At 41.1% G+C, this 19,372-nt stretch overlaps 1 protein-coding gene across 1 annotated transcript in view; it reads right to left on the bottom strand.

The window, feature by feature from the left end:
• The window catches only part of ABCG2 (ATP binding cassette subfamily G member 2 (Junior blood group)), a 166,817-nt gene extending 153,943 nt beyond the window's left edge, over nucleotides 1–12,874 (bottom strand). Inside the window, exon 1 of the mRNA XM_045987993.1 lies at nucleotides 12,404–12,874. The gene's annotated coding sequence lies outside the window, so the exon portion shown is untranslated. The remainder of the gene's footprint in view (nucleotides 1–12,403) is intronic.
• Nucleotides 12,875–19,372: the final 6,498 nt, after the last annotated feature.

The raw sequence follows: 19,372 nt of genomic DNA, 5'->3' as shown, positions 1-19,372 counted from the left end.
CTTCTCACCTAACATGCTACATTATTTGGTTATTGTTTATTATCTGTCTTCTCTCACTGGAAGGTGAGCTTTTACAAGAGCAGGGTTCTATTTCATTCACTGTTCTATGCTTGATGCCTACGACAGTGTCTGAAACATAGTAGGTGCTCAGCAATTATTTCTAAATTGACTTGAATGAATGTCATGAAAGTTCTTGGAGAATAGTAAACTAGTATCTCCAGTCTATTGTCTTTACATTAGGTATTGGTTGGCAAGCGTTTTCTGTAAAAGGCTTGGGAGTAAACACTTTAGGACTGTGGGCCATGCAGTTGCTATAGCAACCACTCCGTTCTGGCTTTGTAGCATGAAAGCAGCCGTAGACAGTAAGTAAATGAAAGGGTGATACTGGAGAGGAAGCAGAGGAATTGCTCAAGTCTTGGGAATTAGGAGGCTGAGAAGGGAGTTCACATGGAAAGGAGGGACTTCAAATGGAAACATTTTATACAAATATGTTTGATTCATTTCTTCTTCATGTCTTCTCACTCCACCATCACAGCTAATACTACTGAAGTTACATTTTCCCTTTGGCTTTGACTTTAATATTGTACGTTTAAAACTCCCACAGAATACACTTAACTAATACAACATCCAGGTGGAATCCTTTCTCTTTTCTCATTAAACTGTTTTTATTATAGTTGACCCTTGAACAACTCCAGAGTTGGGGGTACCAACTATCAGTGCAGTTGAAAATCCAACTTTTTTTTTTTTTTAAGATTTTATTTATTTATTTGACAGAGAGAGATCATAAGTAGGCAGAGAGGCAGGCAGAGAGAAGCAGGCTGAGAGGGAAGCAGGCTCCCTGCCAAGCAGAGAGCCCAATGTGGGACTCGATCCCAGGACCCTGAGATCATGACCTGAGCCGAAGGCAGCGGCCTAAACCACTGAGCCACCCAGGCGCCCCCCGAAAATCCAACTTTTGACTCTCTAATAACTTAACTGCTGATACCCTACCGTTGACCAGAAGCTTACAAGAAACAATTGAGAACACATATTTTATATGTTTACATGTATTACATACTGTATTCTTACAATAAAGTGAACTAAAGAAAATGTTTTTAAAATCATAAGGAAGAGATAATACATTTATAGCACTGTACTGTGATTGATACTGTAAGTTTACATTGTCTGATTACAAAATCCTCTCTCAGTGCCTACATCAATATTGACTTCAAGTTTTTATTTAAATTCCAGGTAGTTAGCATACAGTGTAATAGTCGTTTCAGGTGCGCAGTATAGTGATTCAGCACTTCCATACCGCACCCAGTGCTCTTCACAACAAGTGCTCTCCTTAATCCCCATCACTTATTTAATCCAGGCCCTCCTCCCCTCTGGTGACCATCATTTTGTTCTCTATAGTTAAGAATCTGTTTCTTGGTTTGTCTCTCTCTCTCTTTTTTCCTGATTGCTCAGTTGTTTTGTTTCTTAAATTCCACATGCAAGTGAAGTCATATTTTCTCTTTCTCTGACATTTCACTGAGCATTATACTCTCTAGCTCTATTCACATTGATGCGAATGGCAAGATTTCATTCTTTTTATAGCTGAGATATATATATCTATCTCACATCTTCTTTATCCATTCATCAGTCGATGGATATTTGGGCTCTTTCTATCATTTGGCTATGCTGCTATAAACATCAGGGTGCATGTATCCCTTCAAATCAGTATTTTTGTATCCTTCAGGTAAATACCTAGTAATGCAATTGCTGGGTCATAGGGCAGCTCTATTTTTAACTTTTTGAAGAATCTCCATACTGTTCTCCAGAGTGACTGTACTTCAATATTGTCTTATATGAAACAAAACACTATAGATATTACATGTATCTCTAAAATTAGACTTGAAAAATGAAAAGATAGGGGAACCTGGGTGGCTCAGTTGATTGAACATCTGCCTTTGGCTCAGGTCATGATCCCAGGGTCCTGGAATAGAGCCCCACATTGGGGTCTCTGCTCAGTAGGGAGTCTGCTTCTCCCTCTGCCTGCCACTCCCCTTGCTTGTATTCTCTCTCTCTCTCATTCACTCACTCTCTCTCTCAAATAAATAAATAAAATCTTAAAAAAAAAGAAAACTACCACAATATTAAATTTACATTAAATATCATTCACCTTATGTCTTTGAAAGGTTATCCACTTCCATACAATTCTTGCACACAGTGTTCTGCATGAGAAATACTCAGGCAATGATGATGATAATGACACAAAATGTCTCAACACAGCTCTTATACAGTTATTAGATTTTCACACAAAGACACACACACATAGACAACAGTTGCTTATTAACTGTACAGCATGACTATTTACTTTTTTAAGATTTTACTTAATTATTTGACAGAGAGAGAGAGACAGTGAGAGAGGGAACACAAGCAGGCAGGGGGAGTGGGAGAGGGAGAAGCAGGCTTCCCACTGAGCAGGGAGCCTGATGAGGGACTCGATCCTGGGACTCTAGGATCACACCCTGAGCCAAAGGCAGTCACTTAACCAACTGAAACACCCAGGCGCCCTACTATTCCTTAAGTAGAAGCGAACCATCACGAAGATCTTCCTTGTCATCTTCATGCTGAGTAGACAGGGGAGGAAGAAGGGGAGGGTTTGGTCTTCCTGTCTCAGGGGTGACAGAGCTGGTACAGGTGGAGGAGGTGGAAGGGAAGGCAGGAGAGGCAGTCACACTTGGTGGAACTTTACAGAAATACGTGTAATTTCTGTCTGACTTTTTTTTTTTAATATTTTATTTATTTGACAGAGAGAAATCACAACTAGGTAGAGAGGCAGGCAGAGAGAGAGGAGGAAGCAGGCTCCCTGCGGAGCAGAGAGCCCGATGTGGGGCTCGATCCCAGGACCCTGGGATCATGACCTGAGCCGAAAGCAGAGGCTTTAACCCACTGAGCCACCCAGGTGCCCCTGTCTGACTTTTTTACTTTTTCCTTTCTCTAAATATGTTTCTAACCAGTACCAATCCTTCTACCATTTGTTTTTGTTTCAGTGTCCATGTTGTAAAAGAACTGAAAAGCAGTCTTGAGGGATGCCTCCGTGGCTTGGTCAGTTAAGTGTCTGCCTTCAGCTCAAATCATCATGCTGGGGGGGGTGGGGGGTGGCTCAGCGGGGGGCCTGTTTCTCCTTCTGCCTGCCCCTCCCCCTGCTTGTGCTCTCCCTCCCTCTCTCTCTGACAAATAATTAAAATCTTTAAGAAAGAAAACACAACAAAAGATGTCTTGAATTATCAGAACCCTTCTGCCAGATTGTCTAATGTCAGTGTGTTTTCTGGAACCGCTTCTTCATCTTTTCTTTGGCTGGCACTGATTTGGAAGCCCTCATCCCCATCAGATCATCCTCTGTTAATTCCTCTGGCATCAGCTTTAAATTTCTCCAAGGTCCATATCTTGAAACCCTTCATCACAACCACCCTCTACTTTTTTTTCTCCCATATCCACAATCTTGTTCATAATTTCCTTGATTAGCTCTGTTGTAAATCTTTTGAAGTCATGCACAACATCTGGATACAGTTTTTCCAGCAGGAATTCATTGTTTGAGGCTTGATGGCTTTTACGGCTTTTTCTTTGAAATATATTTTTAAAGATTTTGCTTATTTATGTGACAGAGATCACAAGTAGGCAGAGAGGCAGGCAGAAAGAGAGAAAGGGAAACAGGCTCCCTGCAGAGCAGAGAGCCTGATGTAGGACTCGATCCCAGGACCCTGAGATCATGACCTGAGCCAAAGGTAGAGGCTCTAACCCACTGAGCCACCTAGGCGCCCTCCTCAATGATTTTCTTAATGGGTCTGCGAACTTCTCTGGCTGCCTCTTGGTTGGTGGAAGCTGCTTCTCCTATTGATATTTTTTAATCCAAAGTTCTTGCTAAAATTATCAAACCATCCTTTGCTAGCATTAAGTTCTCCAGCTTTAGATCTTTCATTTTCCTTTTGCTTTAAACTGTCGTATAATGATACCCCACTTTTTCTAGAATCATATTAGAGTCCACTGATATGCCTTTCTTTTTTTTTTTTTTATTTTAAAAGATTTTATTTATTTATTTGACAGAGAGAGATCACAAGTAGGCAGAGAGGCAGGCAGAGAGAGTGAGAGGGAAGCAGGCTCCCCGCCGAGCAGAGAGCCTGATGCGGGACTCGATCCCAGGACCTTGAGATCATGACCTGAGCCGAAGGCAGCGGCTTAAACCACTGAGCCACCCAGGCGCCCTGATATGCCTTTCTTACACTAATCCTGTACCCAAATAAGAGCTGCATTTTCGGGGCACCTGGGTGGCTCAATCAGTTGAGCATCTGCCTTCGGCTCAGGTCATGATCCCAGAGTCTTGGGATGGAGTCCCTCAGGCTCTCTGCTCAGCGGGGAGTCTGCTTCTCCTTCTCTCTCTGAACCCCAGCCCCTCCCAGCTGATGCTCACTCTCTCTCTATCTCAAATAAATAAATAAAATATTTTTTTTAAAAAGAGCTGCATTTTCAGTATGAGATAAAAATGTATTTTGCAAAGAAGTGCAAAGTTTTCACCCCTATTGGTGTAGCTACAGCGACAGTTTCACAAATTTCCTTTTTCTTTTTTTTTTTTTAATACCCCTTATGCTGGATTCATTTATCTTGAAATGGCAGGCAACCACACTGCAGACCTCAGTCTACAGTACATATCAAGCAACTCAACTTTGTCTGGTAATGTCATGATTTCCTCTGTTTCTTGCAAGCGCTTTGAGCATCACTAGTGGCACTTACTACGGGTCCCATGGTGTTACTCAAAGTTTACAGTGTTGCACTAAGCATCGCGAAAAATGTGTGAGAACTGTGAGAGAACACATTTTACTGTGACACACGATATACTGGAGAGACAAATGGGTCACACGGAGATTATCACTGTAACACAGCATTTTAAGTGGATACTGGCAACACTTGAGCTCACTGCCATAGCTAGGAGAGGTGGCTACAAAATTCTTGCAGTATGTAGTATGTATTACAGTTAATTTTATGTAGGTATGATTTAATACTGCATCTTTGCATTTGTTTACATCTCTTGACCACAAATGGCACCACGTATGGTCTGTATTTGTGTGGACACTTTTTTAAAAACGACTTATTGGGGCGCCTGGGTGGCTCAGTGGGTTAAAGCCTGCGCCTTCGGCTCAGGTCATGATCCCGGCATCCTGGGATCGAGCCTCACGTCGGGTTCTCTGCTTGGCAGGGAGCCTGCTTCCTCCTCTCTCTCTGCCTGCCTCTCTGCCTACTTGTGATCTCTGTCTGTCAAGTAAATGAATAAAATCTTCAAAAAAAAAAATAAAAAAGATTTATTTATTTGAGAGAGAGAGTTGGGGCGGGGGCAGGGTATAAGAGGAGGAGAGGGAGCCTGGAGCAGACTCCAGTACGGGGCTGAGTACGGGGCTGGATGCAGGGCTCAATCTCATCACCCTGAGACCACTGCCTGGATCAAAACCAAGAGTCAGATGCTTTACCAGCTAAGTCACCCAGGCAACCCCATGCACATACCTTCTGATAAATTTTAAATTTTTATAATAGATTTGTATATATTTTATGGTAGTAAGTGACAAAATAATATCTACATATATTTTATGCACTCATAACATACCTAACTTCTCAATTTTCTTGATATATCTAGGCTATGCAGTTCATCTGTGAGTTTTTGTTGCAAATATCCAAAAAATTTTCCAATATATTTATTAGAAAAACCCACATATGGTGGGTTTCCCATATATGGTGGACCCACAGAGTTCAAACCCATGTTGTTCAAGGGTCAACTGTAGTTTAGTCCACAAATATTTACTGAGCATCTACTATGTGCCAAGATATAAGTGTTAGGATATAGCTTTGAATTAGTCAAAGACTCTCTCCTCGGGAAGCTTACATTCTAATGAAGATAGATGATAGATAGATAGATATAGATAGACATGATCATTTCAGAAAGTGGTATGTCAAACAAGGAAGTTACATAGAGTTATGGGAGCCTTCCTTGAGGAAATACCACTTGAGCTGAAAACTGAAGAATAAGAACCAGCCACGCGAAGACCTGTTTGTTTGTTTGTTTGTTCTTTCACTGTGGTAAAATATCTATAACATAAAATTTCCCACTTTTTTTTTTTTTAAAGATTTTATTTATTTATTTGACAGAGAGAGATCACAAGTAGGCAGAGAGGCAGGCAGAGAGAGAGGAGGAAGCAGGCTCCCTGCGGAGCAGAGAGCCCGATGCGGGGCTCGATCCCAGGACTCTGAGATCATGACCTGAGCCGAAGGCAGCGGCTTAATCCACTGAGCCACCCAGGCGCCCCAAAATTTCCCACTTTTGAGTAGAGTTTTGTGACACTGAACACCACCACCCATCTCCAGAACTTTTTCATTTCCCTAAACTGAAACTCTGTACCTGCTAAACAATCACTCCTCACTCCCCCCTCACCCCAGTAATAAACACTACCTTACTTTCTGTTTCTATGAATTTGACTCCTATAGGTCCCTCATACAAGGGTTTATTTGTCATATAGTATTTGTCCTTTGATGACTAGCATATTCCACTCAGCATGTCGCCAAGGTTCCTCCATGTGGCAGAATTTTTAAAACAAATATTCCATTATAAACATGGTCTAGACCACATTTTGTGGTGTTCTTCTACTGATAAGACACTTGAGTAACTTTCATCTTTTGGCTATTGTATTATTCACAAGTGTACAAATCTCTATTTGAGTGCCTGCTTTCAATTCTTTCAGTATATACCCAGAAGTAGAATTGCTGGATCGTATGGTAACACCATGTTTAATCTTTTGAGGAATTGCCAAACTTTTCCATAGCAGCTACACCACTTCACACTCCCACCAGCAAAGCACGAAGGGTCCAGTTTATATCCATGTCAACTCTTGTTATTTTCCTCTTTTTTTTTTCTTATTATGGCCATCCTAGTGGGTGTGAAGTGGTATCTCATTATGGTTTTGATTTACATTTCCCTCATGTTTAGTGATGTTAAGCATCTTTTCATATGCTTACTGCCCATTTTTAGATCATCTTTGGAGAAATGTCTACTCAAGTCCTTCTGCCTTTTATAATTTGGGTACTTGGATTTTGTTGTTGAGCTGTAGGAATCCTTTATATAGTCTAGATATCAACCCCTTATCAGATATATGATTTATATTTTCTGCCATTCTGTGGGTTGTCTTTCCACTTTCTTAATAATGTCCTTTGAGACATGTGAGTTTTTAATTTTGAAGAAGTTCAAAGATCTGGTTTTTCTTTTGTTGCCTGTGCTTTTGGTGTCATATCCGAGAAATCACTGTCATGAGGCTTTCCCCCTATGTTTTCATCTAAGAGTTTTTATACTTTAAGCTGTTATGGTTAGGTCTTTGGTTCATTTTGATGAACCATTTTGATAATTTCTGTATATGGTATAAGGTAAGTTCTTTTGTGTGTGGATATCCAGTTTTTCCAGCACCATTTGTCAAAAAGACTGTCTTTTCCCCATTGGACATTCTCTCTATTCCATTTCATTGGTCTGTATTTTTTGTTTATGCCATTACCACTGTTTTTTGATTACTGTAATTTTGTTGAGGTTAGGGTTTTAGATCCGAGGTCACAGCAATTACAAAGAACTAGAGTAGGGATCAGTGAACTTTTTCTGTAAAGGGCCAAATAGAAAATACCTGGGGCTTCAAAGGCCATGTGGTCTCTGTCACAATCACTCCACCTGCCACTATGGCCCTAAAGTAGCCATAAATGATACAGAATCAGATGGTGTGGCTGTGTTCCAAAAACACTTTGTCTTAATTGGTGGCAGGACAGATTTGCCCCAGAGGCAGTATTTCGACACTCTTTGGACTAAAGGTCACATTTGGGCATTTGCAAAGGCTTAAGCCTTCTTTGACCAGAATAAAGGTTAGAGAGGAGGAAGGAGCTGAGGCTGGAGAGGTAAGTCAGAGCCAGATCATAGAAACCTGTAGACCACAAGGAGAATTTGACTTACTCTCTCTCATTCACTCACCAAACATCCATCAGGGACCTTCTGGGAGCTAGGGGCTGGGACTACATAGACTCCATCCTCAGCCTCCATGAACTTTTGATATAGAGAAGAAGTGTAAGCTAAGGAGTTTTAATACAGATCATATTTCCTGAGTCATGACCTATGTTCCACTCCCTCACTTGAACAAACCATGGGAGATGCTCAGAGCTTTACCCTACTGCTTAATTTTTTTTTTAAGATTTTATTTATTTGACAGACAGAGATCACAAGTAGGCAGACAGGCAGGCAGAGAGAGAGGGGGAAGCAGGCTCCCTGCTGAGCAGAGAGCCCAACGTGGGGCTCGGTCCCAGAACTCTGAGATCATGACCTATGCCGAAGGCAGAGACTTAACCCACTGAGTCATCCAGGCACCCTACCCTACTGCTTTATTTCAAGCCTTTACTCACTGTCTCCAGGATGATTGCCACAGTCTGTTCAAACACCTCTGTCTATAGCCTCACCTCCTTCCAAACTAGCCCCCACATTGCAGCAAGACAATTCCTAAAATGTAATTATGATTGCACTCCCCAGCTTCAAACTACCACTCTATCACTGTTAAGTCCAAACCCTTGGGATGATACGTAAGGCCCTGAGTGACCAGACCCTTGCCAACTTCTCAGCATCATCTGCTCTCTCTCTCTCTCCCCTTGGTGGGAAGTGCTAGCTGGCGACCTGCGGTATTAACTCACAAAAACACTCACAAGAGCATGTTTGACTCGTGATTAAGCCCTGCATACCACCTACATTAAAGAAGGGTGTTTGATATCTATGCGAATTCTTGTTGTTTGTGTCTCTATTATAAAGTACAATTATGAATTGAGCAAGACCTGGTAATAAAAGAGCAAACACATAGAGCAAAAGCCCTGCACTGCCGAGTCAGTTAAGCCTCACAACTCACTTCCAAGGTAAGTCATACCATTGTCTCCATTTTACAGATAGGAAACAGGCACAAAAGGTTAGCTTCCCCAGGATTGCACAGTTTGCCTAAGTGAGGTCATCAATATTCAGACCCAGAAATTCTGGCTCTATAATCTGTGTTATCAAGCACATTGTGCTCCCTCACTAAACCATAAATATATTCTTTTAAAATACTGCAAGCTGCGCCTATAGTCTAAGAGGGTGACCTCTGGCTGGCAGCATCAGGTTCATCTAGAAGCTTATTAAGAATGCAAATTCTGGGGCGCCTGGGTGGCTCAGTGGATTAAGCCGCTGCCTTCGGCTCAGGTCATGATCTCAGGGTCCTGGGATCGAGCCCCGCATCGGGTTCTCTGCTCCGCAGGGAGCCTGCTTCCTCCTCTCTCTCTGCCTGCCTCTCTGCCTACTTGTGTTCTCTCTCTCTGTCAAATAAATAAATAAAATCTTACCAAAAAAAAAAAAAAAAGAATGCAAATTCTATGTGATCTCTCTCTCCCTGTCAAATAAATAAATACATAAAATCTTTAAAGAAATGCAAATCCTATACCTGGGACCTGACCCACTGACTCAGAATCTCTGGAGGTAGGGCTCAGGAAACTGAGTTTTAGCAAGCTCTCCAGGTGATTTTTTTTTCTTTTTAGATTTTATTTATTTATTTGAGGGGGAGAGAGAGAGAGAGAGTGAGAAAGAAATAGAGCATGAGATGGGGGTGAAGAATAGAGGGAGAAGCAACACCTGAACCGAAGGCAGACGCTTCACTGAGCCACCCATGCACCCTCCCCGGGTGATTTTTACGCGTGATCAAGTTTGAGTTTGAGACCCGTTGCTCTAAAACATTTATTGCTGCTGAGTAAAGGCCTTAATGGAGGCAAAGCTTAAGACAAGCATGAGCATTATTGACAAAGGAGTAGAAACAAAACTCTTTTTAGCGTATTTTTTTCTAAGTCCGACATAAAAAGAAAGCAGACCTAGTACAGAACACTATAGGATGTCAAAGGTCCTGAAAGGTTGAAGAAAGTACAAGATAAACCTGACCTTGGAGCCATCAGGCGGGGGCTCAAATCCAGCACTCCCACTAACCAGCTGTGTGCCTTGTAAGAAATGGCTTAACCAGCGTCTCAATTTCTTCACTAACAGGTTAGAATAATAAGCCCTTTGACCTGCTCCCTATGATGGTTGTGAAAATTGTGTGGCATAAGATATGGGACGATGCTTTGTATGGAAGGATAATATGGTGATGAAGTTTGTTTTCCTGCTGGAACTCCTTACCGCAGAATATATGCATCTTCCCTTCTACTCAGGAAGCGGATGGGATTTTGAGTCTTGCAGTGACTCAAGATTTCTCTTCAGTGTAGGTTGGAAGAGATACACAGCTGGAATGAGAGGTTGCTCTGGGCTTGACCAGAGAGAACAGAGGGAAGTGGCCTCAGCTGAGAAAATGGCGCCAGAGCTTTGGCAGATGGTGGTAGGAATACCATTAATATATCCAAACTCACCTGTGGCTTTACAATTTCTCCCCCCAGAAAAGTTTAATTAAAACCTGCAACAGCGGGGCGCCTGGGTGGCTCAGTGGGTTAAAGCCTCTGCCTTCGGCTCAGGTCATGATCTCAGGGTCCTGGGATCGAGCCCCGCATCGGGCTCTCTGCTCGGCAGGGAGCCTGCTTCCCCCTCTCTCTCTCTGCCTCTCTCTCTCTGCCTCTCTCTCTGCCTGCCTCTCTCTCTGCCTGCCTCTCTGCCTACTTGTAATTTCTGTCTTTCAAATAAATAAATAAAATCTTTAAAACAAACAAACAAAAAAAAAAACCTGCAATAGCTTTGGCCAATATTCGGTCCTGGACATTCTCACCACATAGTTGCTATTGTGCGGGCTGTTCACAAAAACCTCTGTTCTGACTGGTCCAGGTTTGTGCCTTGACAACACAGGTTGTTAAATATTTAAGTAACACCTCTGGTGATACCCGAATGATAGAAAGGGATGTTATTCGAAGCTTATTTCAAACAGAAGCAATTCTTCTCCCTCAGGGATGGTTCAATGGGTTCCCACTGCGCTTCTCCAGGCCTGCCCACTTCTCCGACCTTTGACCCCAGTGCCTACTCCCCAACTTCATGACAAATAGTTTTGGCATATTCATTCATCACAACACAATTTATAATTTATTCTGTTTCAAGCATATTTCTCCGGCTGTGGAAGCCATAAGCTACTATTCCGGAAGAACTCCCATGTGTCTGTGGGTCAGAATTCTATTTCTTTTTTTTTTTTTTTTTATTTTATTTATTTGACAGAGAGAGATCACAACTCGGCAGAGAGGCAGGCAGAGAGAGAGGAGGAAGCAGGCTCCCTGTGGAGCAGAGAGCCCGATGTGGGGCTCGATCCCAGGACCCTGGGATCATGACCTGAGCCGAAGGCAGAGGCTTTAGCCACTGAGCCACCCAGGCGCCCCAGAATTCTATTTCTAAGCTGGGGTTTCTTTTATTCGTTTCCCGAAACTATGACATCCCAGGCCACCACACTCTTTACTTTCCCCCTTTTTTCCTTTGCTATTTTCTCCCCTCAACTATGGACAAAATAGGTAGACTTCCTATCTATTCATTTTTTCCCTCTTAGCTTGTCTCTTTTGGATTAAACTCGACTTTCAGATAAATGTGAAACATTTAAGAGAGGGAGCTACTACCAGGAGTGATTAAAGGCCTCTCATAAGAAAACAAAACATATTACTTATGTTCCTTACTTGAATTGACGTTCAACCTTGTAGTAGATTCATATGCCTTACAATCTTTATACCTCAAAATGGTAGGTGGAAGACATCAGTTATTTTTCAAGCATGCATAATTTTTAACTGAAACTGAAATGATCAAAGAACCGCTAGCTGTACCTGTTGAGGTGTGATAGGACACTTAATCCCCTAAATTGTAAAAATTTTAAAAAGACTTCCGGCTCTGCCTAAAGTGACCCACGCAGTCTAAGGAGCAGCCCAACATTCTCTCTCACTTGGGGTGACTTGGCTTACCACATCTAGGAACTGTTGAACAGAAACCCCCAATTTTAGAGATAGTCCATTCAGCAGATACAATCAGGGTAAGGGATGGGGACTGACTTTCTTTTCAGGTGCTCTTCGTAAATCACATACCTAGTTAAATACCTTCATTCCACCAGCATCCTCCCAATCCTTTTCCCCCAAAAGCAAAAAAACCTAGAGGGCTGAAGCCCTTATTACTCAAGGTGTGGTTCACAGACCCACAGATCTGAGGCTGCCTGCAAGTCTATCGGAAATGCAGAGTCTCAAGCCCAAACCAGACCCACGGAATTCTGCTGCCTTTTAACTCAATGTCCGAGTGATTCATATTCACATCAAAGGATGAGAAGCACTGATTTAGGTGACACGTTTGTTAAAGAGCATTCTAAAAATAACCAAGATTCTCTACTCAAAACACTTGAAAAAATAAAAACAGACAACTCACTTCAGTTAGGACGTGCGAGGCTGGATGGAATGCAGCCCAACCTTTGTAGGGAGGCAGCGGTGATGCAGAGACTTCTACCCTGGTAGGTTTTCCTGTAGAGACTTCAGCCCCAGATCCATGTCCCTTAAAGTTCCAGGAGCTTCCTCTTGCCAGCCCTTGGGGACAAGAGAAAGAACCAGGGAGAAAATGTAGCAGCCTCTCAGCAAGGTCCTTCAAGGACCAAAAAGACCAAGACTTTCCAAAGAAACTAGCCTGGAGGAAATGGCCAGAGGGTAAATGAACAGTTCTCGTGTCTCCTTGATTTCCTTCCTTCTCCCCCAGGAGCCCGGCATTACCCACATTTCTTTCTTGACTCCTGAGATTCAAACCGACGACCTAATGCCTCCAATCTGTCTGAGATCCTTTTCCGGCAATCCTGGCAAGAGGATGGGGAAAAGAGAAAAGGCACGTGTCAGAGAGATATTTTTATCTTTCTCTTTGTGCAACAGAACCCTGGTGAGAGCATCTCTGACACTAGCTGCAACTTGAGGAAGAATCAAAACCAATCCTAGCAAATAGTTGTGCTCTGTGTAAACTTCCTGTCTTTCGCCAGCTCTGACGAAATGGAGGGGGGGGGTGTCTCCTCTCATAAGCCCTGCCTTCTAGCAAAGAAAGTGCAAACAAGAAGATAACACGTTTAAAAGGAAGTGAAAGAAACCAAAGCAAAAACAAGAGTTAAGTTTCAAGGCAAAGACCCACCAGAGATTGGAAAAGGAGAGAGCAGCTATATTTCAAACATGCTAGTCTCTAACCCAGAAATATAATAGGAAGGTAAGACCATATTAAATAAGTATTTCATCTTCTGAAAACATGATGGTGTTAAGTGAAATAATAAGACATTTACTAAGAGCTTCTGGTCCCTCTCTTTACTAGTCTTGACAAGTCTTTTCACCCACGCTTCCCCAGTTACAAAAAGGTGAGCACAATGATCCCGTCTTTACAGAGATTGGCACAATAATATGAGATGTGCAAAATGTCAACGACTGAGCTCGCCATGATTTAAGTTCTCTTTATATTTAAGTCACCATTCTGAGTCTTCTTTTGCTCATACCTAAGCACAAATCAGGCACTCAATAAATATATTTGTTTTCCTCCACCTTCTTCTGGCATTCAATAAACAATGATTGAAATGAGATGAAAGTTAAAAAAAAAAATCTTGATGTGTTAAGAAATTCTACCTATTTATTTTTATTATTTTTTAAGTTGTGGTAAAATAAAATATGCATTTTAGCCATTTTTATATGTTTGGTTCAGTGGCATGAATTGCATTCAGAATGTTATGTAACTGCCACTACTATCTATTTCCAAAACTTTCTTATCACCCCAAACAGAAACTCTGTAATCATAAAGAAACAGCTCCTTCAGGGTTGGGTTTTTGTTTTTTGTTTTTTGTTTTTTTTGGGTTGTTGTTGTTGTTTAATGTGGGGATCAGATTTTAATCTGGGGAGGACCCCTCCTCCCTCATGATTGTAGCTGCACTTTAGGAACACCTGAAGAGAAAATATATAATGCCAAGAATAACACAGATAATTCTTTTAAATAAATTTACATTTTAATCACATAACACATCTTTCTGTATTTGAAACATATGAGATTATTCTTCTTGCAGTAAAATTTCTGCCATCATGGGCGCCTGGGTGGCTCAGAGGATTGAGCCGCTGCCTTCGGCTCAGGCCGTGATCTCGGGGTCCTGGGATCGAGTCCCGCATCGGGCTCTCTGCTCAGCGGAGGGTCTGCTTCCCTTCCTCTCTCTCTGCCCGCCTCTCTTGTGATTTCTCTCTGTCAAATAAATAAATAAAATCTTTAAAAAAAAAATTCTAAAAAAAAAAAATTTCTGCCATCTTTGTGGATATATCTGAACTTCTTAATGTGTTCTACATTTTCTTTTTATAATTTTTATTTTTTGTCTACAGCCATACCACCCTGAATGCACCCGATCTCGTCAATAATTTTAATTTTTTTAGAAAGAGAGTGAGACCAAACAGGGGGAGGCACAGAGGGAGAGGGAGAGAGAGAGACTCTTTAACAGACTCCACATTCAACATGCAACCCAATCTGGGGCTCGATCCCACGAGCCTGAGATCATGACCTGAGCTCAAATCAAGAGTCGGACACTCAACTGACTGAGCCACCCAGGTGCCCCTCCTTTTTAAATTTATAAAGTTGATTATTTCCTTTTGAAGAGAGAAGAGAAACTAGCATTTATTGATACCCACTGGGTACCACTGAGGATTAAAACGTCATTTCATTCTTTATCATAAACATGAATAAGGCTGAGAAATTGTTTATGTGATATTACTATAATCCTGTGTGATAATTTTCCTAGTTATTGCACAGTTGGCCATTCTGCTGTGATGTAAGCACACAGGCAAAGCAGAGATGCTGTATCTTGCCTGGAATGTAATTTTTTTTTAATTTTTTTTTATTTTTTATTTTTTAAAGATTATATTTGTCAGAGAGAGAGAGAGGAGCGAGAGTGAGCACAAGCAGACAGAGTGGCAGGCAGAGGGAGAAGCAGGCTCCCCGCCGAGCAAGGAGCCCGATGTGGGATTCGATCCCAGGACGCTGGGATCATGACCTGAGCCGAAGGCAGCTGCTTAACCAACTGAGCCACCCAGGTGTCCCTTGCCTGGAATGTAATTAAGCAAGGCACTTGTGCATTCTACTAGTAGCGCAACTATCTGTATTAAGCAAGGCCTAAAGGTAAAAAGCAACCAGGGCAAAGTTACAAACTTCCTAGTCAATGGTACATTTATTTATTTACTTATTTACTTTTAAATATTTTATTTATTTATTTGACAGAAAGCGAGAGCACAAGCAGGGGGAACAACAGGCAGAGGGAGAAGGAGAAGCAGGCTTCCAGCTGAGCAGGGAGCCAGATGTGGAGCTTGACCATGACCTGAGCCAAAGACTTAACAGACTAGACTGAGCCACCCAGACATCCCTCAATGGTACATTTAAAAGAAATGTTGATAAATCTGTACAGATGGCAGAAGTTTTATTCCAAGGTTTATTCTATCACCCAGTTAACTTACTCCCCCACTTCCCTCCCCCCCAGCAACCCTCCGTTTGTTTCCTATGATTAAGAGTCTCTTATGGTTTGTCTCCTTCTCTGGTTTCATCTTGTTTTATTTTTTCCTCTCTTCCCCTATGATCCTCTGCCTTGTTTCTTTTTTTTTTTTTAATTTTTAAAAAAAAATTTATTTATTTACTTAACAGAGAGAGATCACAAGTAGGCAGAGAGGCAGGCAGAGAGAGAAAGGGAAGCAGGCTCCCCGCTGAGCAGAGAGCCCAATTCGAGGCTCAATCCCAGGACCCTGGGATCATGACCTGAGCGGAAGGCAGAGGCTTTAATCCACTGAGCCACCCAGGTGCCCCTCTGCCTTGTTTCTTAAATCCGACATATGAACAAGATCATATGATAATTGTCTTTTTTTTTTTAAGATTTTATTTATTTATTTGACAGACAGAGGTCACAAGTAGGCAGAGAGGCAGGCAGAGAAAGAGGGGGAAGCAGGCTCCCTGCTGAGCAGAGAGCCCAATGCGGGGCTCGATCCCAGCACCCTGGGATCATTACCCAAGCCAAAGGCAGAGGCTTTAAGCCACTGAGCCACTCAGGCGCCCCTATAATTATCTTTCTCTGATTGACTTATGTCAGTTAACATAATACCCTCTAGTTCTATCTTGCCATTTCCAAAGTTATTCTAAACCAAATAGAGCTAACTTTGCATATACAATTTTAAGGATAATTAAGACATATATTAAAAATAAATAACCATGATTCTAAGAATCACCTAGACACTTTTGGAGAAAAAACGGAATGCATGACGCAGTCCCTTACTGTCCTCCATGGGTTGGGCAGACAAGGCTAACACACATGACCTAACAGGAGAGCTGACTGAAAACCATATTGGTTCAGGAAGCAGGTAGGGGGAGAAAGGAGAACCCAGAATAGATTAGGGTCCTGGATCCTCAGTTCTACTGATTTAGACCTATGGCTGACTTGGCTAAGATGACCCAGTGAACTCCTAGCAAGGTCCAGAATAATGGGACTTAAGCTCTCAGGATTCCCCTTTATTCCAAAATGATAAACATTAGATAAATCCTTGCTTAAGATATAATTAAAGCCTCTCATCCACTGAGGCAAACCTAAGTGATTCCAATTTAAGGAAACAAATATTGCTTTTCTTACAGATGGTAACACAAACTAATTTTGAAATTTTCTCCCACATTTCATGCAATATAATTTTATGTTATTAAATATAATATTAAGACAAAAGTAATGCAGTAAAAAAAAAGAAAAGAAGGAAGGTAGTAAGGGACTGGGGGAAGGAAAGTAGGAAAGGAGCAAAAAAAATTAGAATCTAAATGTTTACCAGTAAGGATATGGTTAAATAAAATGTAGCATAGTCATACAATGGAATATTATACAACAGTTTAAAAGAATGAGGTAGAAATATATGTAATGTCTTGACAAAGAAAGATTTCCAAGATATAGTAATTGTAAAAAAAAAACAAGTTGCTAACACATTACAAAATAAAACTACATGTTTTTATATGTACCCATCAATGTATATAATCACATAGAAAAAAAATCTGAAAAACATGACCCAAAATGGCAGCAATCTCTGGGTAGTATGAGATTAGGAGGCAGCGATGGTTTGTTGACAACATACAACTCTATTGTTTAAAGATTTCCCAATGTGTATTTATATATTTTCCTATTTCTCTTAGAGTAAAAGCCAAAGACCTTTATCTCTTCCACAGCTACTTCTCTGCTATTAGTTTCTCCTTTGCTAACTGTAATGTGGCCAGACCTATCTCCTTGCTGTACCTTAAACATAAACCTACATATACTGACCCACCTCAGGGTCTTTGCACTAGCTCTTCCCTTTACCCAGAATGATCTTCCCCTATTTATATATATGGCTCATTCCTTCACTTCCTTCCAGTTTTTCTTCAAATAGTAACTTCTCAGTGAGGCCGGCCCTGAACTCCCAAACTAAAATTGCAGTTCCTTCTACTAGCATTCTTGATCTGCTTATTTTTTTGAGAGTTCTTATCACATTTTGACACTTACAATTTCCCTATTTCTTATGTTTGCTTTTCTCCTTCCACTACGATGTAAGCTCTATGAGGGCATGGCTTTCTACTTGGTTTGTTTGTGAATAAATCCTTAGTCCCTGGAATTGTGCTTAGTATACCTCTAGATGCTTAATAAAATATACTAGTAAAGTCACAAATTTTCCCAAGAATATATTCATGTATTTTTGTATATATTGAATAATCAAAGATAATCACCAATCTCAAACAAAAAAAAATATATATATATATTTCTTAAAAAGTTAGAATAAAATGCCTGAGGACCTCCTGGCTTGTATGCAACAAGATTTGAAATTTTCTGGCTGAAAGCTAAATAAGGTAGAACGCATGGGACAAAAGCTTATTGAATGGAAATCCTTCTATTGACTTAGCACACTAACAATGCATAATATTTTGCAAACAACTAGGAGCAAACCAACCACTCCCAGAACCTCTGAAATCCCCAGCTATTTCTTTATAGAGGGAAAGGGCCAGTTAAGGTCCCTTATTTCTGGGGCGCCTGGGTGGCTCAGTGGTTTAAGCCACTGACTTCAGCTCGGGTCATGATCTCAGGGTCCTGGGATCGAGTCCCACGTCAGGCTCTCTGCACTGAAGGGAGCCTGCTTCCCTCTCAGTCTCTCTGCCTGCCTTTCTGCCTACTTGTGATCTCTCTCTGTCAAAATTAATAAATAAAATCTTTAAAAAAAAAAAAGTTCCCTTATTTCTAATACAGCACTGTGCCAAAGGTGACAAGTTGTAGCAAAAGTCATGGATATTCATTCTTGAAGACCTCCATTATTTCTTTCCAAAAATGTATATCCCTAAGAATATAGATGGAATTTAATTCCCAATTTGTTGAAGCATGAATCGAAGTCCTTGGAACTGGAGAGTGAGAAAGGTTTGAAATAGCCAGCATTATCCCCTACTTCAAAGTCGAAGTCTTTTAGCTATCAGTGATTCTTTTTTATCAGAATCAGTAGTTGGGCAGTGGAGAGGAATCCACTCCAAATTAACAAGGTAGAGTAGTAGGGAATGTGGTTCACAGATAAATATTTTGCCAGTCCTTATTTCCCCCTGTCTTTAACCATTCCTCAGGGCTCTGAGAGGCTGTAACAAAGAACACTTCCTTGCTTAGCCATTGAAATTATGAAAGGATTGGGGCACCTGGATGGCTCAGTTAGTTAAGCATCTGCTTTTGGCTCATCTCATGATCCCAGGGTTCTGGGATCAAGCCCCAAGTGTGGCTCCCTGCTCAGCGGGGAGCCTGCTTCTGCCATTCCCCCTGCTCCTACTCTCTCTCTAATAAATAACTTTTTTTATTTAAAAAAAATATATATGAAATGGCCTTTTCTGGTATCCTGAACTTTTGTCTTCCATATTGTATTGGTTTATAATGGCATCTTCAGAATTCTCTAGAAAGAATCCAAAGAAATTTGTGATAATCTATTTCTATTTTCCAGGGTATGGAAAAGTTCTTCCTAATTTCCTTTAAGGCTTAGAAGCAAACCAAGACTTAGCAACTGTTTAATAAGAATGAAAATTCTGTGTTCCATATCTTTATAATCAAGACTCACAATGATTATTTACAAGTTCCTCAGCACTTACAGATTTGGTTTCACATTTTGCCAGTTATAGAGTTAAGGGCCTCATTCTAGGCTTTTGTAGTCTGACAATATGGTGTTGTTCAAACAGTGGTTAGTAAAATCAAGGCTTTATAATCAGCATTATAAACCAAATGATAATATAAACAGAGCTATAAACATGACTTAAAATAAAGTCACAGTTGTAGCAGAACTTTGAAATGCCATATGTGTTTCAGTGGCTGCTTCCAAGTTTTAAAAGCCATAC

The sequence above is a fragment of the Meles meles genome, chromosome 2, assembly GCF_922984935.1.
Source record: "Meles meles chromosome 2, mMelMel3.1 paternal haplotype, whole genome shotgun sequence".
NCBI lineage: Eukaryota > Metazoa > Chordata > Mammalia > Carnivora > Mustelidae > Meles > Meles meles.
This window is presented reverse-complemented; position numbering and strand designations above follow the sequence as displayed.